The 27,328-nt window shown below is 46.9% G+C and overlaps 1 protein-coding gene and 1 long non-coding RNA gene across 2 annotated transcripts in view; one reads left to right on the top strand and one right to left on the bottom strand.

The window, feature by feature from the left end:
• The window catches only part of TMEM178B (transmembrane protein 178B), a 347,171-nt gene that overhangs the window by 23,263 nt on the left and 296,580 nt on the right, over positions 1-27,328 (top strand). The gene's annotated exons all lie outside the window — the stretch shown is intronic.
• LOC122461010 lies at positions 1,251-24,690 on the bottom strand. The gene is made up of 4 exons (XR_006282689.1): positions 24,633-24,690; positions 5,159-5,243; positions 3,805-3,970; positions 1,251-2,757 (listed from the first exon to the last, which is right to left on the bottom strand). It is a non-coding gene; the product is annotated as an uncharacterized LOC122461010 (long non-coding RNA).

Here is a 27,328-nt window from a genome sequence, read left to right as displayed (position 1 = left end):
GGTCCCACAGTTTCGTTCTGCTTTGGGGAGCAATAGGTCTCCAGGGCTTCTAGGATTGCTGTGAGGCTTGCGTCAGTGGTGAGCTTGAGAGTGCTGTAGATCTCTCTGCCCTGTTCCCCAGAAAGGTAAAATAGCAGCTTTACTTTCCTGCTGTTGTTGTCCTCCTGCCTGGCCAGGTCTATGTACAGTAGGGGGAATCAGATAGCAAGTGTGAAAAATCGGGACAGGGGGTGGGGAGTAATAGGAGCCTATTTGAGACAAAGCCCCAAATATGGGGACTGTCCCTATAAAATCGAGACATCTGGTCACCCTAGTGTACAGCTCAAACTCCTCCTTCCACTGAGTTCATCGCTGGATTAAGTTTGTATCAGCAGAATCCAAGGCTTTGGAGGGGCTTCAGACTGAGTTCTATGGCTCATGCTGCTTCTAGCTGCTGCACAGCTGCTCTCACAGCTGCTCTCACAGCTCAGGCACGGCCACCATGTTTAATTTGTAAAAAGCGAAGCTGAAGGCAGGTTCAATAGAACAAGAGGAGTATTATTAAACCCTTGTGCACTGCTCTGTCCACGTGGTGGCGTTGCCTCCATGACTCCCCACGTTCCCTGGTGTTTTATCAATACAGTCCCTCCAGGAAACATGGGCCGTCTAACTCCCATTCCACTGATCATGATACAACTTTACCACTCTGCTTCAGTTTCCCATTTGTCCTGTCTGTTTACACTGTAAGCCCTTTGGGGCAGGGACTATCTCTTACCATGTGTTTAGGGCTTGATCTTGGTTGGGGCCTCCATGTACTACATTACTATAAATAATAAAAACATAATAGCATAGATCTCAGATTCCATCATCCTAAAGGTCACCAAAATATCCAGAGCACAAGAGCTGGGTATATTGTTAAGGGGGAAATTGTTACCACAATAACTTAGGCCCAAATGCTTAAAGGTATTTGGACTCCTAACTTCTGTTGAAATCAGTGGAAGTTAGGAGCCCAGATACCTTTGAGGATCTGGGCCTTAGTCCCACTCATAGTTCTTCCATCTCTTACAGATTTGCCTAGGTAGACATCTGCACTAGAACATGGAAGCAACATTTAATTAATTGAATGTAGAAGTAGGTCTCTCACCAATGGTGTTCAATAGTGATTAAACAGACAGCTTTCCCCATTAGGTGAGTCAGCAAGATGTACATTCTCAAGGGCTGATGGTGATTGCTTTTCTTCTGTTTTTGAGGGTCTTCATGCCGAGAGGTGACTCTTTTGACATTTCAGCGCACAGATGTAAGGAATGTGGGTATGTTTTTCACATGAGACATATAGGAGCCAAATTGTGTTTGTCACAGTTTGCCAATCCAATTTCAAAGGGTCTAGGAAGACACATCCTCCAGCAAATGTCTGCTTGATATTCTTGATCACTGATGTTTGTTTTGTGACCTTTCCATCAACTGCTATGTGTAGCTATATGTTCTAGTCTGTTTACTTAGGGCTCCATCTCTGTGATAGCTATTGTACATCAGTTAATTGAGAGAGAAGGAATATCCTCTGTGCTTAACCTGGCCTTCATTTGGGCCAAATTTGGGATGATATGATTTGGAAAAAGGGTATGAAGAGTGAAGCCCAAAAGACCTCTTTTAGCCAAATCCTGCTCTGTTCTTCAGAAATGTAAGTTTCTAAGCACATGTGGTGCACAGATGTCTATTTCAAAGGTGTCAGATATGACCTGTAAACCAGGTGTCAGATATGACCTGTAAACTCATATGATGTATTTTTGGGGCACACATGACATATTCAGAATCTAAGCTTTCATTAAAAAAACAAGCCAACAACCCCTCCCAATAAGTTTCTAGCCCCCATGTCAGTAGAGAAAACCTTCCACATGTGAACAAAGTGTAACCACTGCAGTGTGCAGACAGCCTGAAACAAAAAATGATGCAAAGGGGCTAGTACCATTAATCTGATTGGAGCATCAACTTTTTAAAAGCCCATACAGGACCATTCACTTTCACTGGTTATTTCAGTGGAGGAAATGGAGGTCAGAATGGCAGTGAAGCCCACTAGGGTGGGAACTGAGATGTCTGCAGGAAAAGAAATGGAGAAAAAGAACAGAAGATAATCACAAAAACAAAGAGAAAGAGAAACAGGAGAGAGATTAGGAAAAGAAGAGAAGCAAGGGACAGAGACAGTAGAGGCCCAAAGGGGAGCAGATTTTCTCCTGAGTATTTTGTGTCAACACAGTTGCCCCTTTAAACATGCCACCACTGTGTTTTCTAGTCCAAATCTTAGTACACATTTCCTGAGATATCAATGTGACAAGAAGGCACCAAACAAATAATAAGCGATGTAGTAACTAAGAATTCAGTTGCTACCTCAAGGCCATATTCGGCTCTTGATCTCTTTGCAAGTCCTACTGACACGGGTGTTCTGCTATGCATCGTGGGAAGCATATAGTCCCCACACTGGCCCACAGACCATACTGAAACATAGAATTCACCTGTCTCCTCTGAATGAGTTTGACACCCTTGGTCTATTTGGATGCTGGAAACACTCAGAGAAGCACTGTCACCATATCACACGTGTGATAAATTGACCTTGTCTTGACAAATCTTTAATTGATCCTGTGAATTTTGTGTGGATGATTTCCCCTGTAAACTGTGTTCAGACAGAACCTCTGTGGGGGCAAGTCTTTCAGAGCAGCAGATCTCTTCCTCTGTGCAAGTTTTCTTCCTTGATCTGAAGCAGGAACCAGAACGATCAGGAAAGCCCTGCATATAAATATCTTGTTTAGTTAGTCTAATAAAGGTATTACTAACAGCCCTGCTTTGAGGATTTATTGGGGGATTTCAGTAAGACAGTGTTATCAGTGGAATTATGTTCATTCTCTGGTAAGACCTTGTCTATGCGAGAGCAAATAACATTGATCCAATCAGAGATATTTTACAGGATCAATGTAATATTCTCCTGCATAATCACAATGGAGGGATTACAGCCCTGCCCTGGTAGTGACAAAGGACTGCTTGACAGATCACAGCCTCATTCATTCTCATTGTTTGAACTGTTAAAATATAATAGAAATTTTAGAAGTGCTCATACATACATATAAATCTGAACACTTTCAGGCAATAGGAATGATTTCCAGTCTGTTGTTTTCAAACAATATTGTGAACTGCATGCATTTTTCATAACTGATCTACAGGCTTCTACTGAAGCATCTTGGTGTGACCTTGAGATACCTCCACCTGAAATCCAGGAAGAGTATGTACATGAAATGGGAAAAGAGGTTTGCGGGGGGGAGGGGGAGAAGAGAAATCGATATACGGCACAAGCTATATATTCCAAACATCATGGGAGACATTGACTAAGTTTGGGTAATTGAGCTTTTGGATAATCTAAAGATTTCTCTGAGGGGGGGATGAGAGTAGTTCAGACCACAGTGAAAACAGAAGAACCTGGAGAATACTATAATATGGAGAATAATTTACAACAAAACAAGACTTCCCCAATTGTTATGCCTTCCTCACTGGTAAAAATCTTTAATTTTTAAGGGTCCAATCATGTCCCATTGACTACAATGGAAGTTTTGCCATTCAGTTTGGAGGATCAGGCTCTGAATCCTTCTGGCCATATCTCTCTGCCTATACTTACCCAAACAGTCCCATTGACTTCAGTGAGACTTATTCATTTGAGTAAGATAAGGAGGATGTGGCATGGTGTGTGTGTGTGTGTGTGTGTGTGTGTGTGTGTGTGTGTGTGTGTGTGTGAGAGAGAGAGAGAGAGAGAGAGAGAGAGAGAGAGAGAGATTGTTTTACCACCTGAGATTGACTGGCTCCTTTGGATTTTCACCATAGCTTGTATAGCTCAGTGAAGGACAGAAAGGAAAACCGGTGGTTGAGGAACAGCATGACGGCTTGGCTTTTGATAACATCATAGTCCATTTGAACTCCAGTCCTATGGTTTGAGATAACTTCAGCTGCAGGACTGTGAAAGTTATTTTTGGAAAAAATCTACTATGAGTGACATATAACATGCGACTGGACAAAGTATTAGGAAAAATACTGCAGGGAACATTCTGGCACTGGCAGGAGATGGGTTAAGTCAGGGGTTTTCAACCTTTTTCTTTCTGAGGCCCCCCAACATGCTATAAAAACTCCATGGCCCACCTGTTCCACAACAACTGTTTCTCTGCATATAAAAGCCAGGGCACACGTTAGTGGGTAGCAAGGAGGGCAATTGCCCAGGGCCCCACGACACAGGGGGCACCAAGAAGCTAAGTTGCTTAGGCTTTGGCTTCATCCCTGGATGGTGGGGTTTGGGGCCCTGGGCGTCAGCCACATGCGGAGGGGCTTCGGCTTTCTGCCCTGGGCCCCAGCAAATCTAATGCCGGCCCTGCTTGGTGGACCCCCTGAAACTTGCTTGTGGCACCCCAGGGGGCCCCAGGACCCTGGTTGAGAACCACTGGATTAGATGACCTAATACATCTTTTTGTCTTAAGCTCCTATTAGTAGCTTGTAACTAGCCCTGTGCGTGTGCATGGAGAAATAGGGGAGAGAGCACAAGAAACTTTCCCATGCCTTGTGACTAGCCATTGCACAGGTGCTCAGTCTGGAGAGCAAGGGCTCCTCCAGACTACTGCATGCCGTGGACTTGTCCTGCACAAAGAGGGCAGGAAGGGACAAGAGGAGGGTAGGATCGAGGCTATCCCAACTCTCAATGCTAGTTAGCGGAGCTGGCTTGGCCTGGGGGAAGCAGTGCATGTGGTATCTTTTCAAAGTCCACCTTGACTTCCAGTGCTCTTGGAGGTATAGATACTCGGGGAGAGTTCACGAGGTCTCACTGGGGCTTCATACCTCAGCCATCCCTACTAGAAGACTGTTTTCAGAGCCATTATCTCTTCCCTATAGTTCCATGAACTGACCGGTTCTTGTTGCCTGAAAAATAACTGGATACATATTGTTGTTTATAAGACATGATTACTTTTGCACTGTGTGTGCAAGCTATGGGCTAAGTGGGTATAGCACCATAGATGGCATCATTATTCCTGGGCAAGATGGGAATGATAGGATTGCCAAGAAAATTAAGTGAAAGTAATCACAATGCCTTTGTTACCTGAAATAATCAGTAATCAGGTTACTTCTTAAAATGCAATGCTGAGAAGTAATCACTTACCGTATCAGCCCCGGTCATTTCAATCCTTCGATTTATTTATATCCCTGTAATTCATGGCTGCCTGTCAGTTATTCTGTTGGTGAGCCTGTAGCAAATCCATATTAAAAGAACATTAGGGGGTCAGTCTTAAACCCAGAAAAGCAACGAAAATCAGAGTAAATCCATGCTGATACTCTGCCCTTCATTGCATAAGTTCAGGATGGACTCTTATCCCGGATTTCTACTCTTAACTCTTAGTTTCCTGGCTCTTTTGATTTTACTCAGATCCCTGATATTACTAAAACACATTTTCTATGTCAGTGGTACTTAAACTAGGGGCGCTGCTTGTTCAGGGAAAGTCTCTGGCGGGCTGGGCTGGTTTGTTTACCTGCTGCATCCGCAGATTTGGCCGATCGCAGCTCCCACTGGCCGCGGTTCGCCGTTCCAGGCCAATGGGGGCTGCAGAAAGTGGCACGGGCAGAAGGACGTGCTGGCCGCCCTTCCCACAGCCCCCATTGGCCTGGAGCAGCGAACTGTGGCCAGTGGGAGCTGTGATTGTCCGAACCTTCTGACGCAGCAGGTAAACAAACTGGCCTGGCCCGCTAGGGGCTTTCCCTGAACAAGCAGCGCTCCTAGTTTGAGAACCACTATTCTGTTATTTTAATACACACACAGTGCTTAGGGCCCTACCAAATTCGTGGTTCATTTTGGTCAATTTCATGGTCATAGGATTAAAAAAACCGTAAATGTCATTTCAGCTATTTAAATCTGAAATTTCACAGTGTTGTAACTGTAGGGGTCCTGACCCAAAAAGGAGTTGTGGGGGGGTGTAACGGGACAGAGTGGCCCCGCACTGGTACCGCAGGGGTTAACCCTTCCTTCCTGGCAGAGGAAGCCCCACCCTGGAACCCCTGCTGGGCATGCTCCAACTGGAGAATAGGTATAAAAGCCTGCAAAGATGCTCAGTCTGGGCTGACCACTGGAAGAGAAGGAGGTACACTGCCAGCTCCTGAGGAGGGACAGCCAACGCTCCCGGATCTCAGGGGCCAGCCAAGCCGGGACGCACCCGGAGTCCCAGGCGGAGGTCTCGTCAGGAGGGGACAGACCGGAGGACCTTTCCCCACCCCCCCTGGAGTGGAGAAGATGACATTGAGGGTAGGAAGTGACCCAGGGGAACTTTAGAGACAAGCAGTGTTAAAGCTGCATTGACGCGCAGTGTGTTGCAGGCGGATCTCCGCCAAGCTAAGCACGAGGGGAAACCCTGCCAATAGGAGAGCTCTGGGTTGGGACCAGGTGGAGAGGGTGGGCCCAGGTCCCCCAACCCCTCTGACCATTGGGATACACTTCCCCCGCTTGAGCGGGGTGAGTTATATGGACTCTGGCCATTGGGCCACACTGCCCTGCTACTTGGGGCAAGATATATGGACTCTGGCCATTGGGCCACGCTGCCCTGATACTTGGGGGTGCGACACATGGACTCAGACCATTAGGTCCCGCTATCCTGACCAAAGGGCGAGCATGGGGAAACCGGCCATTGAGCCACATCAGAACGCCCTTACAGGATGGGCATGGGAATGTAAGAGTGACGAGGCCCCGACACCCCATCCACACCTGCCACAAAGGGGCGCTGTAGTGCCGGACCCATCAAAATTGGTGGAGAATGTGGGCAGCGATCAGGGCCTGACGTAAGGACCCAGACGCTCAAGATGGAACCAGAAAAGCTACTGAAGTGGCTGCCGGAGAACCAGCAGCAACAGGCTGCGCAGTAGCAGCAGCAACAAACACAGTTGCTTCAACAACTAGCAGCCCTATGGCAACTGCAGGCGGTGTGGCGCGGCAGCAGGAGCAACAGCAGCAGCTGATTAGGGAGCTGACCGGCCAACAACCAGCCAGCCAGGAGTGATTATTCCAACAGATGACCGCGCTGTTAGGACAAGCACCAAGTCCTTCCTCTGGAGCAGCCAGGGGCAGGGCCGAGGAGGGCTCGGAGGGCTACCGGTGCGCTTGACCAAGATGGGGCCCGGAGATGACCCCGAGGCCTTTCTCGTGTCGTTTGAGAGGGTTGCCACTGCTGCCTAGTGGCTCCACACACATTGGGCCACTATACTAGCCCCCTACATGATGGACCCCGCACAGGCCACTTATCGTAACCTTGACCCGCAGGAGGTGCTGGACTATTCCAAAGTCAAGACAGCCATCTTAGACCAGACCAGCATCAGCCCCGAGACCTACCACCAGTGATTCCACCGAGAACAATACGTGCCGGGGGCTAGACCACGAGTCATGGCCCAACGAATCCGCGACCTCTGCTGGAGGTGGCTTGAGCCAGAACGCCGGACGAGGTTGCTGAGACGGTGGCTCTGGAGCAGTTCCTGCAGACCCTCCCTACCGGGGGGAAGGAGTGGGTGCAGTGGCACTGCCCGAAGACCCTCGCAGAGGCAACCTCGCTAATGGAGGATTACCTGGCCGCGGAGGGAGAGCAGAAGGCTGGCTCGAAAGGGGGGATCCCAGGCAAATGGAACCCAGCCCTGGGAAGGGAGGCCCACAAGGTGGAGGGAGGGAGCCCCCGTTCATACACCTAACCCTCAGGGACCCCACCGACCCGCGCTGCAAGGGGTCCCCTGGGAGGGTGAACCCCATGAGGAGCCAAGACGACTCACCGAGAAGACAGAGTATCCCCCAGGAGAGCCCACCCAAAGAAGGAAAATGGGAGTGGTGTTATGAGTGCGGACAGACAGGGCATTTCCGGATGGAATGCACGTACATGGATTATAATTATGGACAAGTTTGAGCCGCCGGTCAATGGGCCTGGAGGTGGGAACCAGGTAGGATCCTCGTACCAGTGAGAGTGGATGGGATGCCGATCATGGCCTTGGTAGACTCCGGATGTAGCCAGTCAGTCATCCGGGCAGGGCTGGTAGAACCCACTGGCCCCGCAGGGGCCCCCATATGCCTGAAGTGAAGCCCTATCCCACCGTCTGGGTGCAGCTTGAGACGGCACAACAGGGAGGGCGGTGCCTGGTTGGGGTGGCTCCAAAGCTAGCTTACCCAGTGATTCTGAGCTGCGACTGGCCAGGCTTCACTGAACTCCTGAAAGAATGGGGTGACTGACCGGCATGGCCAAGGTGGGAGCTGGCCAAAAGGTCGGGGTTACAAGGCCAAGCCATGCCAGATGCCCCCCTGGAGGGGCCCTCAGAGAATCCCAAGCTAGATGAAGGAGGCCAAACCCTGGCTGAGAACTGGGTGAGGGGAGTCAGGGATTTCTGGATATCGATGCTGATTTCCTAGAAGCACAAAGGGGGGACACCACCTTCAGCCAGGCCTGGGAGCAAGTGACGAGTTCCCTGGGGGAGGAAGACCCACCTGGACGCCAGTAGCAAGCTCCTGCTTTGAGATCCATAATGACCTACTCTATCGGGTGGTCCAGGAACCCCAGACAAAAGAAGAACTGCACCAATTGTTGGTCCCGAGGCGGTTCCGGCAGAACTTGCTCCACTTGGCTCACTCCGTACCTTGAACCGGGCATCTGGGGAGGGAGAAAATGCTACAATGTGTGGCCCAGAGGTTTTTCTGGCCGGGCATTCATCAGGAGGTGCGGGAGTACTGCGCTCTTGTCCCGAGTGCCAGAAGGCCAGCCCGAAGGGGGTACCGAAAGCCCCCCTTGTGCCCATGCCGGTTATGGGAATACCTTTCGAGTGGATTGGCCTGGACTTGGTGGGACCCTTGGAAAAGAGCAGCTCAGGCCACAAGTACATCCTGGTTATGGTTGACTATGCAACCTGGTACCCAGAGGCAGTACCATTATGGTCCACCACGGCCCCAATCATCACCAACAAGCTCCTACAGATCTTCGCTTGGGTCGGCCTGCCATGGGAGATACTGACAGATCAAGGGACTAACGTGACCTCTAGATTGATGGCGGAATTATGCCGTCTGTTGAATATCCATGCACTGAAGGCCTCCATCTACCACCCACTGACCGATGGGTTGGTAGAGAGATTTAATGGCACTCTGAAAGCCATGCTGAGAAAGTTTGTGGACAACGATCCCCGGCACTGGGATAAGCTAATCCCTGTGCTCCTCTTTGCCGTGAGGGAGGTACCACAGGCGCCCACAGGGTTCTCCTCTTTCGAACTCCTCTACAGGAGGAGACCCTGGGGAATTCTAGATCTCCTGAAAGAAACATGGGAAAAGCAGGAGACCCAGGTCAGAGGATCCATTCAATATATCCTCCAACTACAGAAACGGCTACACACATTGGGAGCCTGGGCACGAGAGAATCTGGTGAAAGCCCAACGTAATCAGGGGGCTCAGTATAACAAAGGAACCAAGATGAGAAGTTTTTGAGCTGGAAGACCATGTCCTCTTGTGGCTACCTTCCTCGGAATCCAAGCTGTTGGCAAAGTGGCAAGACCCCTTCGAGGTAACCAGATGAATAGGGCCTGTCGACTACAAAATTCGGCTGTCAGGACGAAGGAGGGAGACGCAGGTCTACCATGTGAATCTCCTCAAGGCCTGGAAAGACCGCAAAGGCCTGATTGCCCTGTACCCGCCAGAACCCGAATTGGGGCCATTGGCCGGGGAACCCGCGGAACCAGGGGCGGCAGCCATAGGTCCAGAGCTCAACCCACCACAGCAGGAGCAGGTACGACCCGCCACAGCAGGAACAGGCATCCAACTTCCCCACAGTCCTGTCAACCCAGCCAGGGAATACCAGGTTGACTAGCACCATATCGCCACCATTCCCAGCCATAAAGTGAGGGAGAGCCACTGCCCGCTCCCCAAGAAGATGTGGGAGACTGTGCAAAAGGAGCTTGAGATGATGTTGGCCCTAGGAGTGGTCAAAGAGTCAAGAAGCAAATGGCAGAGTCCAATCTTACTAGTCCCCAAGCTGGATGGGACAGTCAGGTTCTGCATTGACTTTCGCAGGGTAAACACAATCTCTTGTTTTGATGCCTATCCTATGCCCTGGGTGGATGAGTTGCTGGAACAATTGGACAAGGCAGAATTAATCTCCATCCTAGACCTGACCAAGGGATACTGGCAGATCCCTCTGACACCCACCTCCAGAAAAAAGACAGCTTTTCCCACACCATTCGGCCTCTTCTAATTCACAATGATGCCTTTTGGGTTACACGGGGCTGCGGCCACCTTCCAGTGGCTCATGAATCAAGTGCTGAGCCCCCACAGTTCATATGCCATGGCATATATCAACGATATTGTCATTTACAGTTCCAGCTGGGAGGAACATCTCCAGCACCTCGCGGACATGCTGCGTGCCCTGGGCAAAGCGGATCTCACCGCAAACCCGGCCAAATGCCACTTGGGCCAATGAGAAGTGACCTACCTAGGCTCTATGGTGGGCTGGGGAGACTCCGCCCTTTGGTAGATAAGGTAGAGGCCTTGAAAAGCTACCCCATGCCCACGACAAAAAGACAAGTGCAGCAGTTTTTAGGGCCGGCTGGATACTACTGATGGTTTGTACCTAACTTTGCCATGCTTGCAGCCCCCCTCACAGACCTGATAAGAAGCTCCCAGCTGAAGAAGGTCCAGTGGTCGAAAGCCTGTGAGGAGGCCTTTGACGCCGTACATGAACGGTTGACCCGGGAGCGTATACTGAGAAAGCCCGACTTCTCAAAGCCCTTTGTTCTTCAAACCAATGCCTCTGAGGTAGGGCTGGGAGCCCATGTTGTCTCAGGAGGAGGGGGAAGAGGAGCACCCCATCTTGTATCTAAGCCGTAAGCTGTTTCCCTGAGAAACCTGGTATTCCACCATAGAGCGGGAGGCCCTTGCGGTCAAATGGGCAGTTGCGGCACTGAGGTACTACCTGTTAGGGAACACCTTCTCCTTGGTGACGGTTCACACACCCCTTAGATGGATTAACAGCATGAAGGAAGCGAATATGCGGATCATGCAATGGTATCTGTCTCTCCAACCCTATTCCTTCCATGTGTCACACCGGCCAGGGAAGGCCCATGGGAATGCAGACTTCTCTTCCCGTGTCGGGGAAAGGGGAGGGGGAAGAAAAGTCCCAGGAACCACCGGCCCCAGCTGCAGTTTTAAGATGGGGGATGTGTGATGGGGCAGAGTGGCCCCACACTGGTACCACAAGGGTTAACCCTTCCTTCCTTCCTTCCTGGCAGAGGAAGTCCCATCCCAGAAGCCCTGCTAGGCATGCTCCAACTGGAGAATAGGTATAAGCCTGCAAAGGTGCTCAGTGTGGGCTGACCACTGGAGGAGAAGGAGGTACACCGCCAGCTCCTGAGGAGGGGCCAGCCAAGCCGGGATGCACCCGGATCCCAGACAGAGGTCTCGGCAGGAGGGGACAGACCAGATGGCCCTTCTCCCCGCCCCTCCCCGGAGTGGAGAAGATGACATTGAGGGTAGGAAGTGACCCAGGGGAACGTTAGAGACAAGCAGCGTTAAAGCTGCACTGATTCTCAGCGTGTTGCGGACGGATCCCTGCCAAGCTAAGTGCAAGGGGAAACCCCACCAATAGGAGAGCCCTGGGTCGGGACCCGGTGGAGAGGGTGGGCCCAGGTCCCCCTACCCCTCTGACCATTGGGATACACTTCCCTGCCTGAGCGGGGCGAGTTGTATGGACTCTGGCTGTTGGGTCACGCTGCCTGGATACTTGGGACAAGTTGTATGGACTCTGGCCGTTGGGTCCTGCTACTCCGACCAAGGGGTGAGCATGGGGAAACCGGCCACTGGGCCACATCGGAACGCCCTTACAGGACGGGCGTGGGAACGTAAGAGTGGCGAGGCCCCGACACCCCATCCATCCCTGCCACAAAGGGGCGCTGCAGTTCCAGAACCGTCACAAGGTTATTGCAAGGGGGGTTGCAGTACTGCTACCCTTACTTCTGCGCTGGCTCTGCCTTCAGAGCTGTCCAGCTGGAGAGTGGAGGCTGCTGGCTGGGAGCCCAGCTCTGAAGGCAGAGCTGCCGCCAGCAGCAGCGCAGAAGTAAGGATAGCCTGGTGTGATATTGCCACCCTTACTTCTGCGCTGCTGCCTGCAGAGCTGGGCCCTTAGTCAGCAGCCGTCACTCTCCGGCCGCCTAGCTCTGAAGGCAGCAGCACAGAAGTAAGCATGGCATGGTATGGCATTGCCACCCTTGCTTCTGTGGTGCTGCTGGTAGGGGTGCTGCCTTCAGAGCTGAGCACCTGGTCAACAGCCACTGCTCTCCGGCCACCCAGCTCTGAAGGCAGCGCAGAAGTAAGAGTGGGAATACTGTGACTCCCCCCCCTAAAATAATCATGTGACACCCCTCCTGTAAATCCCCTTTAAGTCAGGACCCCCAGTTTGAGAAATGGTGGTCTCCCCCCGTGAAATCTGTATAGTATAGGGTAAAAGCACACAGAAGACCAGATTTCATGGGGGGAGACCAGATTTCAAGGTCTGTGATGTGTTTTTCATGGCTGTGAATTTGGTAGGGCCCTAACTATGCCCCATTATGATTTGCATTTTAAAATAGGCTCACTGTTTATTTCCTTGATAAGCTGTGATGGCAGCAGCTGGACATCCTGAGGGCCATATTCACTGAAGTCATCCCAGGGCAAAATCTTGAAGATTGTGCACAGTTTTTATTTAGTTCTGATCAGGCAAGACTTCTGCTGAAGTCAATGGATGAAATCCTGGCCCCATTGAAGAGAATGGCAAACCTCCCTTTCAGTGAGACTAGGATTTCACAGAATGTGTTGTCTGTGGAGGGGCTGAGTAAAAATGAAGGAAGGCCTTCTGAATTAGTCTTCGCAGCACAGGTCTAACCCTGTGAGCCCCCAGGGAGGATTTGCCCTGTGGCAGATGGGGAGGTAGGCCTACAGGTAATAAGTTACATACAACGCAAGTGATCTGCAACATGTACAATTAAAAATACATATGATAAAAGCATCTCAACAACAGTCTTGCCAAATTTTACTTGCTGTTTTGTTGGGGATAAGTACTTTTTCCGAGGGGTGATTTTTTTTCTTCTTCATTATTCTCATAGTCTAAGAGGCAAGTGAGTAGATTTTGTGACCAGGCTAGTAAGTTTTCACAATTTTTCAAGGCTATTAGAACTAATATAAAATGAAATCAAAGAGATTTCATGTTTGTAAAATAAAATAACCTGACAGTTTACAACAAGTAATATAAACCCTTTAGAAATGGGAATATTGAGTCACTTAACTAAAATGGTCTCTCATGCCTCCATCTTCCCCTCTTTCAGTTCTCTTCACAAAACGTACTTCTCCTGTGAAAGCTAAAAATTCTCATGTTCCCTTTAGACAGACAGTATCACTCACTATCAGAGAGCTCAGAACTTCCAAGATGCATAGAGTACCAACTAAATCATCTTCATAGTCTTATTGATGTTACCTTCATCCTCCTCTGTCCCCTTCCCTAAAGTATTTGTAATAATTGTGAATCAAGTTATCTTAACCTGAAGCCTGATCCTGTGAACAATGCTGAGTTTAATGCTTCCATAATAGAATTGTTCACTGTAGTAAGCGTTACATTGTTAATGAGTAGTTAGTGTCTAGACATTCAATTGTAAACTCTTTAGTGGTCTGATTCTGCACTCATGTCACACCAGTTATATGTGGGTGTACCACTACTGAGACCTGGCTAAATATAAAATGATATTCGTGTCGCTAAGATTCTGTGCTATCGTGGTAGTATCTGAGTGTACACATGCATGGAAACACATGCAGATTGGCTGGAATAAGATACGCCACATATTATTAGCCATCTAAATGGGGCATTGTTATTAACATTTGTAATATGCACTCTACAACTTTAATAATAATTTAAAAAATCAAATATCACTTTTTTTTTAAATTGCTTGGTAGTGACTGGAGGTAAAGTTAGACCTCTTGGGAGGGTGTGTGTATGGGGGAAGGGTGTCCTTTCTATTACATGGTCTTATTCAGCCAGATGGCTGATACAGGAGCAAGATATATAAATCAGCAAGTCCTGGAAGAGGAACACTTAATTGAAGCTTTATCAACTGCCTGCAGAACCTGACCTCAGACCAGCAGAATGAAGCGCAGTCCTGAATGGGAGGGAGTCCACAGTTTTCACTGATGACTAAACCTGTGTGCACAGAAAGGATTTATTTACCCACAGGTGGCAGAGCACTGCTGTGTTAGGGGTGACTTGAACCATTCTGCTTCATCAATGTAAATAGCTAATTTCAGACTCATAGCACAGTCTACATTTGAATTGATAAGTAGATACTTGTGTGCAGTAACTGATCTGAGATTTAATTTAAAAAATGTTTTGCTGATTCTATACATCTATGGGTGAGAGTAGCATGATGATGATAATGACAAAACATGGCAGAATAATAGCACATTCTAAGTCTATGAAATTTAATTCTCTGCATTCTATTACTTGTTGGTTGATATCAATACAGTATATAAAGATTGATTTCTATCTATTTTGGATAACTGTACATCACTAAAATATGTGAAGGAAGAGCTGCCCAGGTAACATTTCACAAAGCTGAAAACAATTATGAGCCAGATCAATTGAGAGAATTTTAACAAAAATTGGGAACTATTTAAGAAACACTTTACTCGATGCTCAAGCCACAATTCCACAACTGAGAAAGAAGACTGCACTGGTTAAAAAAAAATCAAGATGGTTTAGAGGAAAAGTGAAAGCAACTATAATTTTTAAAAGCATATCTAACAAATAAAAGAAGGGGAAAGTTGATAGTAATTAATATAAATCAGAAGCTAAGCATGATAGAAAATTGAAAAGGAAAACAAAAGGACACAGAGATATCTACGGGCTGCAGAGTTAAAGACAATGAGAAGGAGTCTTAAGTATATTAGGAACAAATTAAATCCTAACTATGGTATTTGTCCATTATTAGATGGAAATGGTAGAGCTGTCAATAATAACGCAAAAAGGCAGAAGTGTTCAACAAATATTTCTGTTCTGTAACTGGGGAAAAAGCCAGATGATGTATTTATGTCATATAATGATGAAATACTTTCCATTTCAAAAGTAATTAAGGAGGGTGTTAATCAGCAGCTACTAAAGCGAGACATTTTTAAATCAGAAGGTCTGGAAAACTTGTATCCAAGAGTTTTAAAAGAATTGGTCATGGAGATCTTAGACCATTAATGTTGATTTTCAATAAGTCTTGGAACACTGGGGAAGTTCCAGAGGACTGGAAGAAAGTTAACATTGTTCCAGTAATTAAAAAGGGTAAATGGGATGACTCGGGTCAGTTTTACACCTGTCAGTTTGACATCAATCGAGGCAAAATAATGCAACAGTAGATATGGTATTTGACTAAGTATTAAAGGAATGTAATATAAATAATGCCAATCAACATGGGGTTCTGGAAAATACATCCTATGAAACTAATATGATACCTTTTCTTGATGAGATTAAAAGTCTGGTTTATAAAGTTAGTGTTGATGTAATATACTTAGATTTCTGTAAGGTATTTGACATAGTACTGCATGATATTTTGATTAAGAAATCAAAACGATACACCATTAACATGGCAGACATTAAATGGAATAAAAATTGGCTAACTGATAGGTCTCAAAATGTAACTTTAAATGAGGAATCATCATTGAGCAGGTGTGTTTCTACTGGGGTCCCAAAGAAATCAGTTCTTGGCCCTGAGCTATTTAGCATTTTTTCTCAGTGACCTGAAAGAAAACAAAGACATTACCAATAAAGTTTCCAGATAGCACAAAGATTGGGGAGTGGTAAACAATGAAGAGGATAGGTCACTGATTCTAAGTGACCTTAGATCAGTGGTTCTCAAAGCTGGTCCGCCGCTTGTTCAGGGAAAGCTCCTGGCAGACCGGGCTGGTTTGTTTACTTGCTGTGTGCGCAGGTTCCGCCGATCACGGCTCCCACTGGCCACGGTTCGCCGTTCCAGGCCAATGGGGGCTGCGGGAAGGGCGGCCAGAACGTCCCTCGGCTCGCGCCGCTTTCTGCAGCCCACATTGGCCTGGAGCGGTGAACCGCGGCCAGTGGGAGCTGTGATCAGCCGCACCTGTGGACGCGGCAGGTAAACAAACTGGCCTGGCCTGCCAGGGTTTTCCCTGAACAAGCGGTGGACCGGCTTTGAGAACCACTGCCTTAAATCACTTGATAAGCTGGTGCAAGCAAACAGTATGCATTTTACTATGGCCAAATGTCAATGTATACATCTACGAAGAAAGAATATAGGCCATATTTACAGGATGTGTCATGCTATCCTGGGAAGCAGTGACTCTGAAAAGGTCATGGTGGATAGTCAGCTGAATATGAGCTCCCAGTGCAACACTGTGACCACAAAGGCTAATACATTCCTTGTATGTATAAATGGGAAATATTGAATTGGAACAGAGAGATTATATTGATTTTAAAATTGCCAATGATGGAGAATCCCCCCACAACTCTTGGTGTGTTGGTCCAATGGTAATTACCCTCACTGTTCAAAAGTTGCACCTTTATTTCTAGTCTGACAGCTTCTCTACAGTAGGTAATGCGCTCTATGGGGGTGTGATTTCTAAAGTGCACTAACATGTATTAATTGGTCTGTCTAGACCAGTGGTGCGAACTTGTGGCCCGCACACAGCCCGTCAAGGTAATCAGCTGGCGGGCTGCGAGACAGTTTGTTTACATTGACCATCCGCAGCTCCCAGTGGCCATGGTTCGCTGTTCCCAGCCAATGGGAGCTGTAGGAAGCAGCAGCCAGCATGTCCCTGCATCCCGCGCCACTTCCCGCCATTGGCCGGGAATGGCGAACTGCAGCCACTGGGAGCTGCAGTCGGCTGTGCCTGCACATGGTCAATGTAAACAAACTGTCTCACGACCCACCAGCGGATTACCCTGACAGGGTGCCTGTGGCCCGTGGACCACGGGTTGCCCACCACTGATCTTGACCCTTCTGATGTGCTTTAACATAATGCTGTTTGAAAGAGTACTATGTTAGTGCACATACGGGAAACTTTAGTGTGCACCAGCGTGGTCTATGTAGACCAATTAATGCGCAACAAGTTAGTGCACTTTAGAAAATCTTACCTCTGCAATGCCCCACCATGTAGACAAGCCCGCAGTCTAGAAATAACCATAAGATCAACATATCAAGGGCTGCGCTGGATTTTCCATCACTGGCATTTTTAAATCAAGAGTGGATATTTTTCTAAAAGATCTGTTCTACTTGATACAGGAAACAATTCATGGAAGTCCTCTGGCTTAAGTTACACAGTCGGTCAGCCTAGATGATGGTCCCTTTTGGCTATTCATCTATACAATATGAATGTATGAAAATTAAGGAAGCAGCTTTAACCCTACAACAAAAAGAAGGGCTGACACCAACATTCCCAGGGTTTTTCTGGTTTTCCTGAGTGTAGGTCAGAATCCAATGGTAGAGGGGAGAGTGTGTGTGTGTGTGTGCGGGTGGGGGGGAACAAGATGGGGGAGCATAAATAAGTTAATCATAGAAGCCCAGATTCTGACCATGGTTTTCGTAGCTGGTCTGATCAAGTGGCATAGCCGCACAGAAGTCCAGATCCTCTATGAACAGTGGGCCACATTCTGCCGTCACATTGATGTGGCTCCAAAGCAACTCCATTAACTTCAGCAGTCAGGCTGGATTTACACTCGGGTAATTAAGAGCAGAGTCTGGCTCAGTGAGTCAGAATTGTCCTGCGGCATTGTCAGATATCCCATACCATTTCTGTTCTCTCTGGGTGACAGAAGCAGGGAAAGGAAGGGTGAGAAAACACAAGAGGGAGATAGCAAGGAAGGATAGACACCAGAACACAGGGGAAAGCCAGGGAAGTGGGTGGTGGGAATGCTAGATTTAATATATATCTAAAAAAAGTAAGAATTATTTTTAAAACAATATTAGACAGGGAGGAAGGAAGAGAAGGAGAGACTGAACGAGAAGGAATGACTGAATAAAGAATGTGGAAAGAGAAGAAGAGCAAGAAGAAAGAAGACATGCCTGTTAGGGATAGTGAACTTCCTTCATTCTTACCATGCTGTATGGGAATAAATAAATCAGTATCTCCCATTAAGTTATGTCACAGCACAATGTAAACAAAGAGCAGAATGTTGTTACAGCAGGGATTAGATGCTGAATTGCAACATTACACCTAACCAATCCCTCCCCAAACTCCATCAGACAATTATGCATTATATGCAGAGTGCCTTGAATAGCTGGAGAAAGGGCTATTCAGCACATTTGGAGTGGAAATCTCTGTTTCCTTCTGCAGGTCATGAAATGCTGCCCTCTTCTATGTCCCCTGGCTGAGCTCATAGCCTCCCACTCCAGGCAGGTTTCAGAGTAGCAGCCGTGTTAGTCTGTATTCGCAAAAAGAAAAGGAGTACTTGTGGCACCTTAGACACTAACAAATTTATTTGAGCATAAGCTTTCGTGAGCTACAGCTCACTTCATCGGATGCATTCAACTCCAGGCAAACTCCCTAGCCCATACTTTCACCCAACACTGAGCTCCTTTGCATCTTGCAGATTTTTTTTAAACACACTATATCATATACTGTAGTTATTTTATTTAATCCTACTTGAATATTACATCCTGTGGTATACTGTAATATTAAAATAGATAGCAATGCACTCTTTTAATTAAAACACCCCCTTTACTCCTTTAGCTAGCCTCCAGCCTTCACACAATAGTCACAGGGTCAGATTTTCAAAGACTTGGCACCCCCAATCAGGGACAGATTTTCAAAAGTGTTCAGCTTCCAGCAGTTCCCACTGTGACATTTCTGACCGTAGGTGCCGGCACTGAAAAAAATAGAAAAAAAAACTAGTAGGTGCTCAGCACCCAGTTGCAGCCCCACTGATCCCCCAGTGCCTCCCGCCCACCAGCGATCAGCTGTTCAGTGATGTATAGAAGGTGCTCGGGGGGAGGAGGAGGAGTGGGGGCAAGAAGAATTGGAGGCGGAACAGGATTGGGAGTGGGGGGATGTGGGGGCAGGGCCCGGGGCAGAACAGGGGTCCAGCCCCCCCCCCCCCCCCCCCCGGGAAATCACAAAGTCGACACCTCTGTTTCTGACCAGATTTTCAGGACCAGCAAGCAGGCCCGGACTGTAGGAGTGAAAATTGGGCCCTGTGCCATTCCCAGCTGAGTGTACTCTGGAGCACTAATGTAGGGGCTCGACTTGTCCCGTGAGGAGAATGAGGTTGTGTTTTGCAATAATATTATCAACTGGAAATCCCCACCCACCATCCTGCAACCCAGCGTTTTATGTGAAACAACAGTGTGCTGAATTCCTTCCTTTATCATTTTCAGCATTCAGCAAAAATGCTGCTTTCATATGGATGATCAGTTTAAAAGCTTATTAGCTTTATGCAGTATTGTTATTGTAGGGCATGTAGTTTAATTTTCAAGCCCCAGCTTGGAAGAAGAGAGTGAGGCATAAAAACAATTAAACCGAATGAAGGCAATGCAAAAGTGGAAAAGAAACTGAAGTGACTGTAGCCATTTTTGCTAGCTGTCTGCTTGGAAGAAGAAAAGACACTCATTCCTCGAGGGTGAAATTCACTTCTGTGCTGACCTCTTCGCACCACTCAAGCATTGAAAATAGAATTCTGAGACCTAAGAGGTTCATAGGCCTTTGAGCTGGCCCTCTGTAAGGGGGGAATTGCCCCCTATAGTCACCCAATATGCTAGCAGTCCAGCAGAAATTCACATTTCTGACAACAAAGGGTAAGGTGAAAGACTTTTTTTTGCTGGCATATTTAGTTTTCTATGCCAGCCACGCAGGTACATTCTTACTGCATATTGGTTGGACAATGGATGCTTTATGGGACTAGTCATAGAATAGGTTTCAGAGTAGCAGCCGTGTTAGTCTGTATTCGCAAAAAGAAAAGGAGTACTTGTGGCACCTTAGAGACTAACAAATTTATTAGAGCATAAGCTTTCGTGAGCTACAGCTCACTTCATCGGATGCATTTGGTGGAAAAAACAGAGGAGAGATTTATATACACACACACAGAGAACATGAAACAATGGGTTTAGCATACACACTGTAAGGAGAGTGATCACTTAAGATAAGCCATCACCAGCAGCGGGGGGGGGGGGGGGAAAGAAGGAGGAAAACCTTTCATGGTGACAAGCAAGGTAGGCTAATTCCAGCAGTTAACAAGAATATCAGAGGAACAGTGGGGGGTGGGGTGGGAGGGAGAAATACCATGGGGAAATAGTTTTACTTTGTGTAATGACTCATCCATTCCCAGTCTCTATTCAAGCCTAAGTTAATTGTATCCAGTTTGCAAATTAATTCCAATTCAGCAGTCTCTCGTTGGAGTCTGTTTTTGAAGCTTTTTTGTTGAAGGATAGTCACTCTTAGGTCTGTAATCGAGTGACCAGAGAGATTGAAGTGTTCTCCAACTGGTTTTTGAATGTTATAATTCTTGACGTCTGATTTGTGTCCATTCATTCTTTTACGTAGAGACTGTCCAGTTTGGCCAATGTACATGGCAGAGGGACATTGCTGGCACATGATGGCATATATCACATTGGTAGATGCGCAGGTGAACGAGCCTCTGCTAGTGTGGCTGATGTGATTAGGCCCTATGATGGTATCCACTGAATAGATATGTGGACAGAGTTGGCAATGGGCTTTGTTGCAAGGATAGGTTCCTGGATTAGTGGTTCTGTTGTGTGGTGTGTGGTTGCTGGTGAGTATTTGCTTCAGATTGGGGGGCTGTCTGTAAGCAAGGACTGGCCTGTCTCCCAACATCTGTGAGAGTGATGGGTCGTCCTTCAGGATAGGTTGTAGATCCTTGATGATGCATTGGAGAGGTTTTAGTTGGGGGCTGAAGGTGATGGCTAGTGGCGTTCTGTTATTTTCTTTGTTGGGCCTGTCCTGTAGTAGGTGACTTCTGGGTACTCTTCTGGCTCTGTCAATCTGTTTCTTCACTTCAGCAGGTGGGTATTGTAGTTGTAGGAATGCATGATAGAGATCTTGTAGGTGTTTGTCTCTGAGGGGTTGGAGCAAATGCAGTTATATCGTAGCGCTTGGCTGTAGACAATGGATCGAGTGGTATGATCTGGATGAAAGCTAGAGGCATGTAGGTAGGAATAGCGGTCAGTAGGTTTCCGATATAGGGTGGTGTTTATGTGACCATCGCTTATTAGCACCGTAGTGTCCAGGAAGTGGATCTCTTGTGTGGACTGGTCCAGGCTGAGGTTGATGGTGGGATGGAAATTGTTGAAATCATGGTGGAATTCCTCAAGAGCTTCTTTTCCATGGGTCCAAATGATGAAGATGTCATCAATGTAGCGCAAGTAGAGTAGGGGCATTAGGGGACGAGAGCTGAGGAAGCGTTGTTCTAAGTCAGCCATAAAAATGTTGGCATACTGTGGGGCCATGCGGGTACCCATCGCAGTGCCGCTGATTTGAAGGTATACATTGTCACCAAATGTGAAATAGTTATGGGTGAGGACAAAGTCACAAAGTTCAGCCACCAGGTTAGCCGTGACAGTATCGGGGATACTGTTCCTGACGGCTTCTAGTCCATCTTTGTGTGGAATGTTGGTGTAGAGGGCTTCTACATCCATAGTGGCTAGGATGGTGTTTTTAGGAAGATCACCAATGGACTGTAGTTTCCTCAGGAAGTCAGTGGTGTCTCGAAGATAGCTGGGAGTGCTGGTAATGAAGGGCCTGAGGAGGGAGTCTACATAGCCAGACAATCCTGCTGTCAGGGTGCCAATGCCTGAGATGATGGGGCATCCAGGATTTCCAGGTTTATGGATCTTGGGTAGCAGATAGAATACCCCAGGTCGGGGTTCTAGGGGTGTTTCTGTGCGGATTTGTTCTTGTGCTTTTTCAGGGAGTTTCTTGAGCAAATGCTGTAGTTTCTTTTGGTAACTCTCAGTGGGATCAGAGGGTAATGGCTTGTAGAAAGTGGTGTTGGAGAGCTGCCTAGTAGCCTCTTGTTCATACTCCGACCTATTCATGACGACGACAGCACCTCCTTTGTCAGCCTTTTTGATTATGATGTCAGAGTTGTTTCTGAGGCTGTGGATGGCACTGTGTTCTGCATGGCTGAGGTTATGGGGTAAGCGATGCTGCTTTTCCACAATTTCAGCTCGTGCACATCGGCGGAAGCACTCTATGTAGAAATCCAGGCTGCTGTTTCGACCTTCAGGAGGAGTCCACCCAGAAGAGAATTCCCTTCCCCATCAGTGTCTGCTCCCTAACCCTGGGGCAGTTGTATGCCATTTCAATGTCCCTTTTCACAGTTGTAGCAAAACAGCACTCACAGGGTTAAAACCCTAATCTTCCTGGAGGCTGATCCCAAGTGGGGATCTCTGCCTGCATCCTTATTTGCTGCAGTTGTATCCACCACAGGATACAGATCAAACCCTATTCTCTGGTAACCCCCTTACAATTGACTCTGTGCTGAGCCCTGGATGTCCACATTTGGAATGATCACAGGATTGGGAGCCCTCCAGAAAGCACTGCATTCATTCCCAGTAGTGTGAAAATCCCCCAACAGAGGAGGGCTGGGCTGTTGTTTGATCTAACTAGATAGATAGCCCTCACTGTGGTGTATGAGTGCTGGTTGTCCAGAGACAGCTATGTCCAGCTACAGCCAGCTTAAAAGGCAGGGTGGAGGGAGGTGTCCCCAGAGGCAGGGAGGCTCACAGACAGGAGCAGGGGAGTCACAGCAGATAATGCGGGTATGGTTCTCCTCTCACTCACACGGAGGTAAATCACTGCACTGACCACACTGGAATTATAAAGGCATGAGGTGGTATAAGTGAGAGGAGAATGAGGCCCTGGGGGTGTGCTGAGAGGCTGATGGAGCTAATCAGCCTCCACTCCCACTTGCAAAATGGAAATTCAAGAAAATAGAAGAGCTTCAGCCTGCAGGAGGAATCCTAGAGGGGGCTTGCTGCTGAGGAAGTGACCATTTATGAGCATCATGCATCCCCCCTTAAAAGCATTAATATTGCACAAAGGTTGCAAAAAGTCAAACACTCAAAGCTTAGGGAGTCTGATTCCCATTTATGCTAAGATCCCTTTACACTGCTCTGGCAGAGCCTAGAGGCCCCAACCAAATCAGGGCCAGGCACTGTGAATATACATATTAAGAGACAGTCGCTGCCTCCAGGTATGCAATCTAACTGGAAAAGACACAGGGCAGGAGAGAGGGCAGTACTGTTATCCCCTTATAGAGACAGGGAACTGAGGCACAGAGAAATTAAATCCCAGATCCACAAAAGATATTTATTTCAGAGTAGCAGCTGTGTTAGTCTGTATCCGCAAAAAGAAAAGGAGTACTTGTGGCACCTTAGAGACTAACAAATTTATTTGAGCATAAGCTTCCGTGAGCTACAGCTCACTTCATCGGGTGCATGTAGTGGATGCATCCGATGAAGTGAGCTGTAGCTCACGAAAGCTTATGCTCAAATAAATTTGTTAGTCTCTAAGGTACCACAAGTACTCCTTTTCTTTTTTTAAAAGATATTTAGGCTCCTAACTTCCATTGATTTGGAGCCTAAATACCTCTGTGTATCTGGGTCTGCTAGTCTGAGGTCACAGACAAAATCTGTGGAAGATCTGGGAATTTAACTAAAATATCCTGAGTCCCACTCTAGTGCATTCACCACAGGATCATCCTTCCATTCTATGTAATACGAATAATGTATTGTTCCAAGAGGTAACACACTGTAAAGCTGAGTAACGCATCAGGTTTTACATTTAATAAGGGAATAGTAAATAGTACAGCTGTACAACATGGCTGAGTTAATATCATTGGATCATTCTTAATTTTCGGACCATCCTGACTTTTGACAAGCTGATCTTGCAGCCTCCATGTTACACTAACTCTGGGGTTCTTGCATTTTAATTGTTTTTAAAGGAAAAAGAAAACAGGGTAAAAATGGAAAAAAGCAATTTAAGATCTGGACATAATCAACTTTCACAGTTTATAAGGTCTGTTATAAGATCTTGTAAATATCTTGCTCCACTTCTATTCATCTTGCACAGTTTACAATCTCCCCTGACTTTAGCAATGGGTCGTTTAAGCTCTTTGGTCTCTATCAAAGCTTGAAAACCTTATAAATAAGCTCCCTTGGCTTCCATTCTCCACAGCTGTGTATTGTGTCACAACAAACATCAGACAGGCTGACTATGATTCTTGCTTTTCTTTTTTAGGTTTATTTTTCTTTTCTACTGTTTAAAAAAAATGCAAACAAAAGTAAATTCAAAAGAGAAAATCTTCATTCAAATAAAGTTAAATTGCTGTTGTAGTCAGAACAGTGAATTGGAGAAAAAAAGGGGGGGAGGAGAGTTCCATAATTATTCTCTTTTAGTAGCTTCCAGTTCAAATTTACTTCATTTACAAGGTGATTTTTCTGACCAGCTAGCCCTTTAAATTCAACTTGAGATCTGGAAGTCAAGCCATGTCCTTTCTAGCTCATGCATAATCACCCATCATAAAGATTCTGCAAATAGAATATAGCTGATAAGTGGATAGTTCACACATGAAGCAAAAAAGATTCCAACTCACTCTTCCATTGCTGAATTGGCTCTGCTATGCTAACTGGTTAAAACTCACTTATGTCTGTAAAGCAAGCAGACGTGCATTAGGAAGAGAGCCAGAGATACACTCCCTTGCATCAGAGGCCTGGTTTTAGGCCTGAGGCCTGAACTAAAATAGTGGTCAAGCCTCACTAATATAAAGCAAAAGTTAGCAAGAGACAGGCTGGGCGCTCACAGAACCCGGCAACAGGGCTGGTATTGCACAAACACACACATTCCTAAGAAAAGCTAGGCACAGGACACTCATGCAAACACATTCCAGGATGATGGTTCCAGAACACCTCCCTGCCCCCAAAGATAACAAGAACACACTGACCCCTCCTAAAGATAAGGTCAGGATGATAGTGTGATGGATAAAGATGTTTTGATCAAACCAACATGTACAAGGTAATGGGTGGTAACAACCCATGTCAGAGGGGCAATACGTAACTTGTTTGTATTGATGTTATAAAATGATGCCTCAAAGGGAATGTCTTTGTCTAGCCTAGGGAGGAACAGAAAGTCCCATCCGTCACTGAGCTGGTCCATTGTTACAGGCACACATGTATTAGTGGTCTGGTAGAGTCTGCAGGATACTAGTACCATGCATCATTGAAAATAAACCTGGCTGGGTGCCTTCTTCTTACTTTAACAGATCTTGAGGTCATTGGGCAGTTTGCTCAAGGTCTGCTGTGCCAGTTATCTGTGCAGAGCTGGGATGGCATACAGAGGGAACACATGCAGCCAAACATCTGACAACAACATGGAATGGCTTGAAGACAGTCATGGAGCAGATCTATAAAGCAAGAAGGCACCATTTTTATATACCCATTGTCTCACAGCTGCACTTTTTCTGAGCCAGAAAACTCCAGCCCAGCTTCATTCATGGCTGTACATCGGCTTCCTCCAATACAAGCCCTGGTAGAAGTGCCCCAGCAGTAGAAAGTCCACCAGGCAAGGTTTGTAGCAGTAGAAGGCAACTTTAGTTACACCTCCTTTGGAGGAGGATGGGGCTGCAGCGGGCCATAGAGTTGGTGCCATCTTGGGAAGGGTCCTTGGTTATGCTGTCTTAGAGATGAGCTGATTTAGCAGCCTCAGTCAGCAGATCTCCTGGGAACTCTGACCACAACGGAAATCTGCTCTCTCCCCTGAAGCAAACTCTGAGGCACCCCTTCTGCCCTGTATATGGGTGAATCCCTCTCAGGTGCAGAGGGATGAGCTGCCCCAGGGAGATGTAATTTCTACTTCCCTGAACCTGTTTGGGTGCATGCAGCATTCCAAGTTGATACTCTCTCTTTTCTGGGAATTGGTACTGCCTCAGCTATGGCAGTTGACATTGAGCACTGTTCCAAGATCTCCGGAGGGTGCATTTGTATATAACGTATGTGTTCTGCAGACTGACACAGTTTGTGACAGAAACCGTCGGCATTCTGTACGGCAAGCTGCCACATTCCATCTCTCCAGGGTGAGGCGAGGACATGGTTTCAGTTTTCAGTGAGCTCTCGCTACTCTTTTCGTGCGTGCTGAGTCTGACCTTTAACATTATTTTAACCCAATTCTCCTGTACTTAATGCACTGAGCAATCGGGGGAGAAGTGGCAGCACTGTCTGATCAGACATTGCTCCCCTTACGTGAGTTCCCAGCATTTCCCAGTGACCACACCCTGTTTAATAGATGTAAGCTAGAGCAAGGTATTATTATATTTCTGCATTGCATTTTGCTCTATTCAGTTTCTGTTTGGAGAAATACAAGACCTTGTTGGATACTTTCAGAGATATGCATTTGGGTTTTGCCTCAGCAGCAATGGGTCTTGGTATTATCTTTAAAATCAACTGAACCACTGACTGGTCTGTGTCTATGGCTCCTCTCCTGATATTGCATCAATAATGCTTGAAATGCAGAAGGTGGCTCCATTTATCCTCAAAAAGATGCAGTTGTTTCCCTCTGGGTGTGGATCTGTGCCTGAGCTCTAAGAACCCCCAACTTTTTCCTTGTTTTAGTTCATTCATCCCAGCCACAAAGGCTGTAAGTTGCAGTCCCCAGTATCTCAGCCAAGGAGGACTGAATGGGACTCCCTTTGGAATCTGGCAAAGCCACTTCTAGGTCAGCCAGTGGAAATGTGATTGTGACTGATATGACATTCAGTCCTGATGGGCTGAGTGCACAGACTTTGCTACCTGCAAAGTGAGAGACCAGGATTGAGATTCCTTTCTTGGTGGTCTCACTCCTATTCTTCTCAGCCCTTTGATCCCACTTGTCATAACCATAAGGGTAGCCTAAAATTCCTCCTTATCTGTAAGGGGTTAAGAAGCTCAAATAACCTGGTTGGCACATGACCAAAGGAACCAATGGGGACAAAAGATACTTTCAAATCTGCGGGGGAGGCTTTGTTTTGGGTTCTTTGTTTCTGGGTTCGTTCACTCTTGGGACTAAGAGGGACTGGACATCAATCCATGTCCTCCAAACTATCCTGAACCAGTCTCTCATTATTACAGAAATTGTAAGTACAGCCAGGCAAGGCGTATTAGTTTATCTTTGTTTTCGCAACTTGTGAATTTTCCCTTTGCTGGAGGGAGGTTTACCCCTGTTTTGTTTTAACTTTGAAACTAAGGCTAGAGGGGGTTCCTCTGTGTTTTGTGCATCTTTTGTTACCCTGTAAAGTTATCTTCCAACCTGATTTTACAG

The sequence above is a fragment of the Dermochelys coriacea genome, chromosome 1 (assembly GCF_009764565.3).
Source record: "Dermochelys coriacea isolate rDerCor1 chromosome 1, rDerCor1.pri.v4, whole genome shotgun sequence".
NCBI classification, from domain to species: domain Eukaryota; kingdom Metazoa; phylum Chordata; order Testudines; family Dermochelyidae; genus Dermochelys; species Dermochelys coriacea.
The sequence above is the reverse complement of the archived record's forward strand: the minus strand, read 5'-3'. Positions and strand labels throughout refer to the sequence as shown.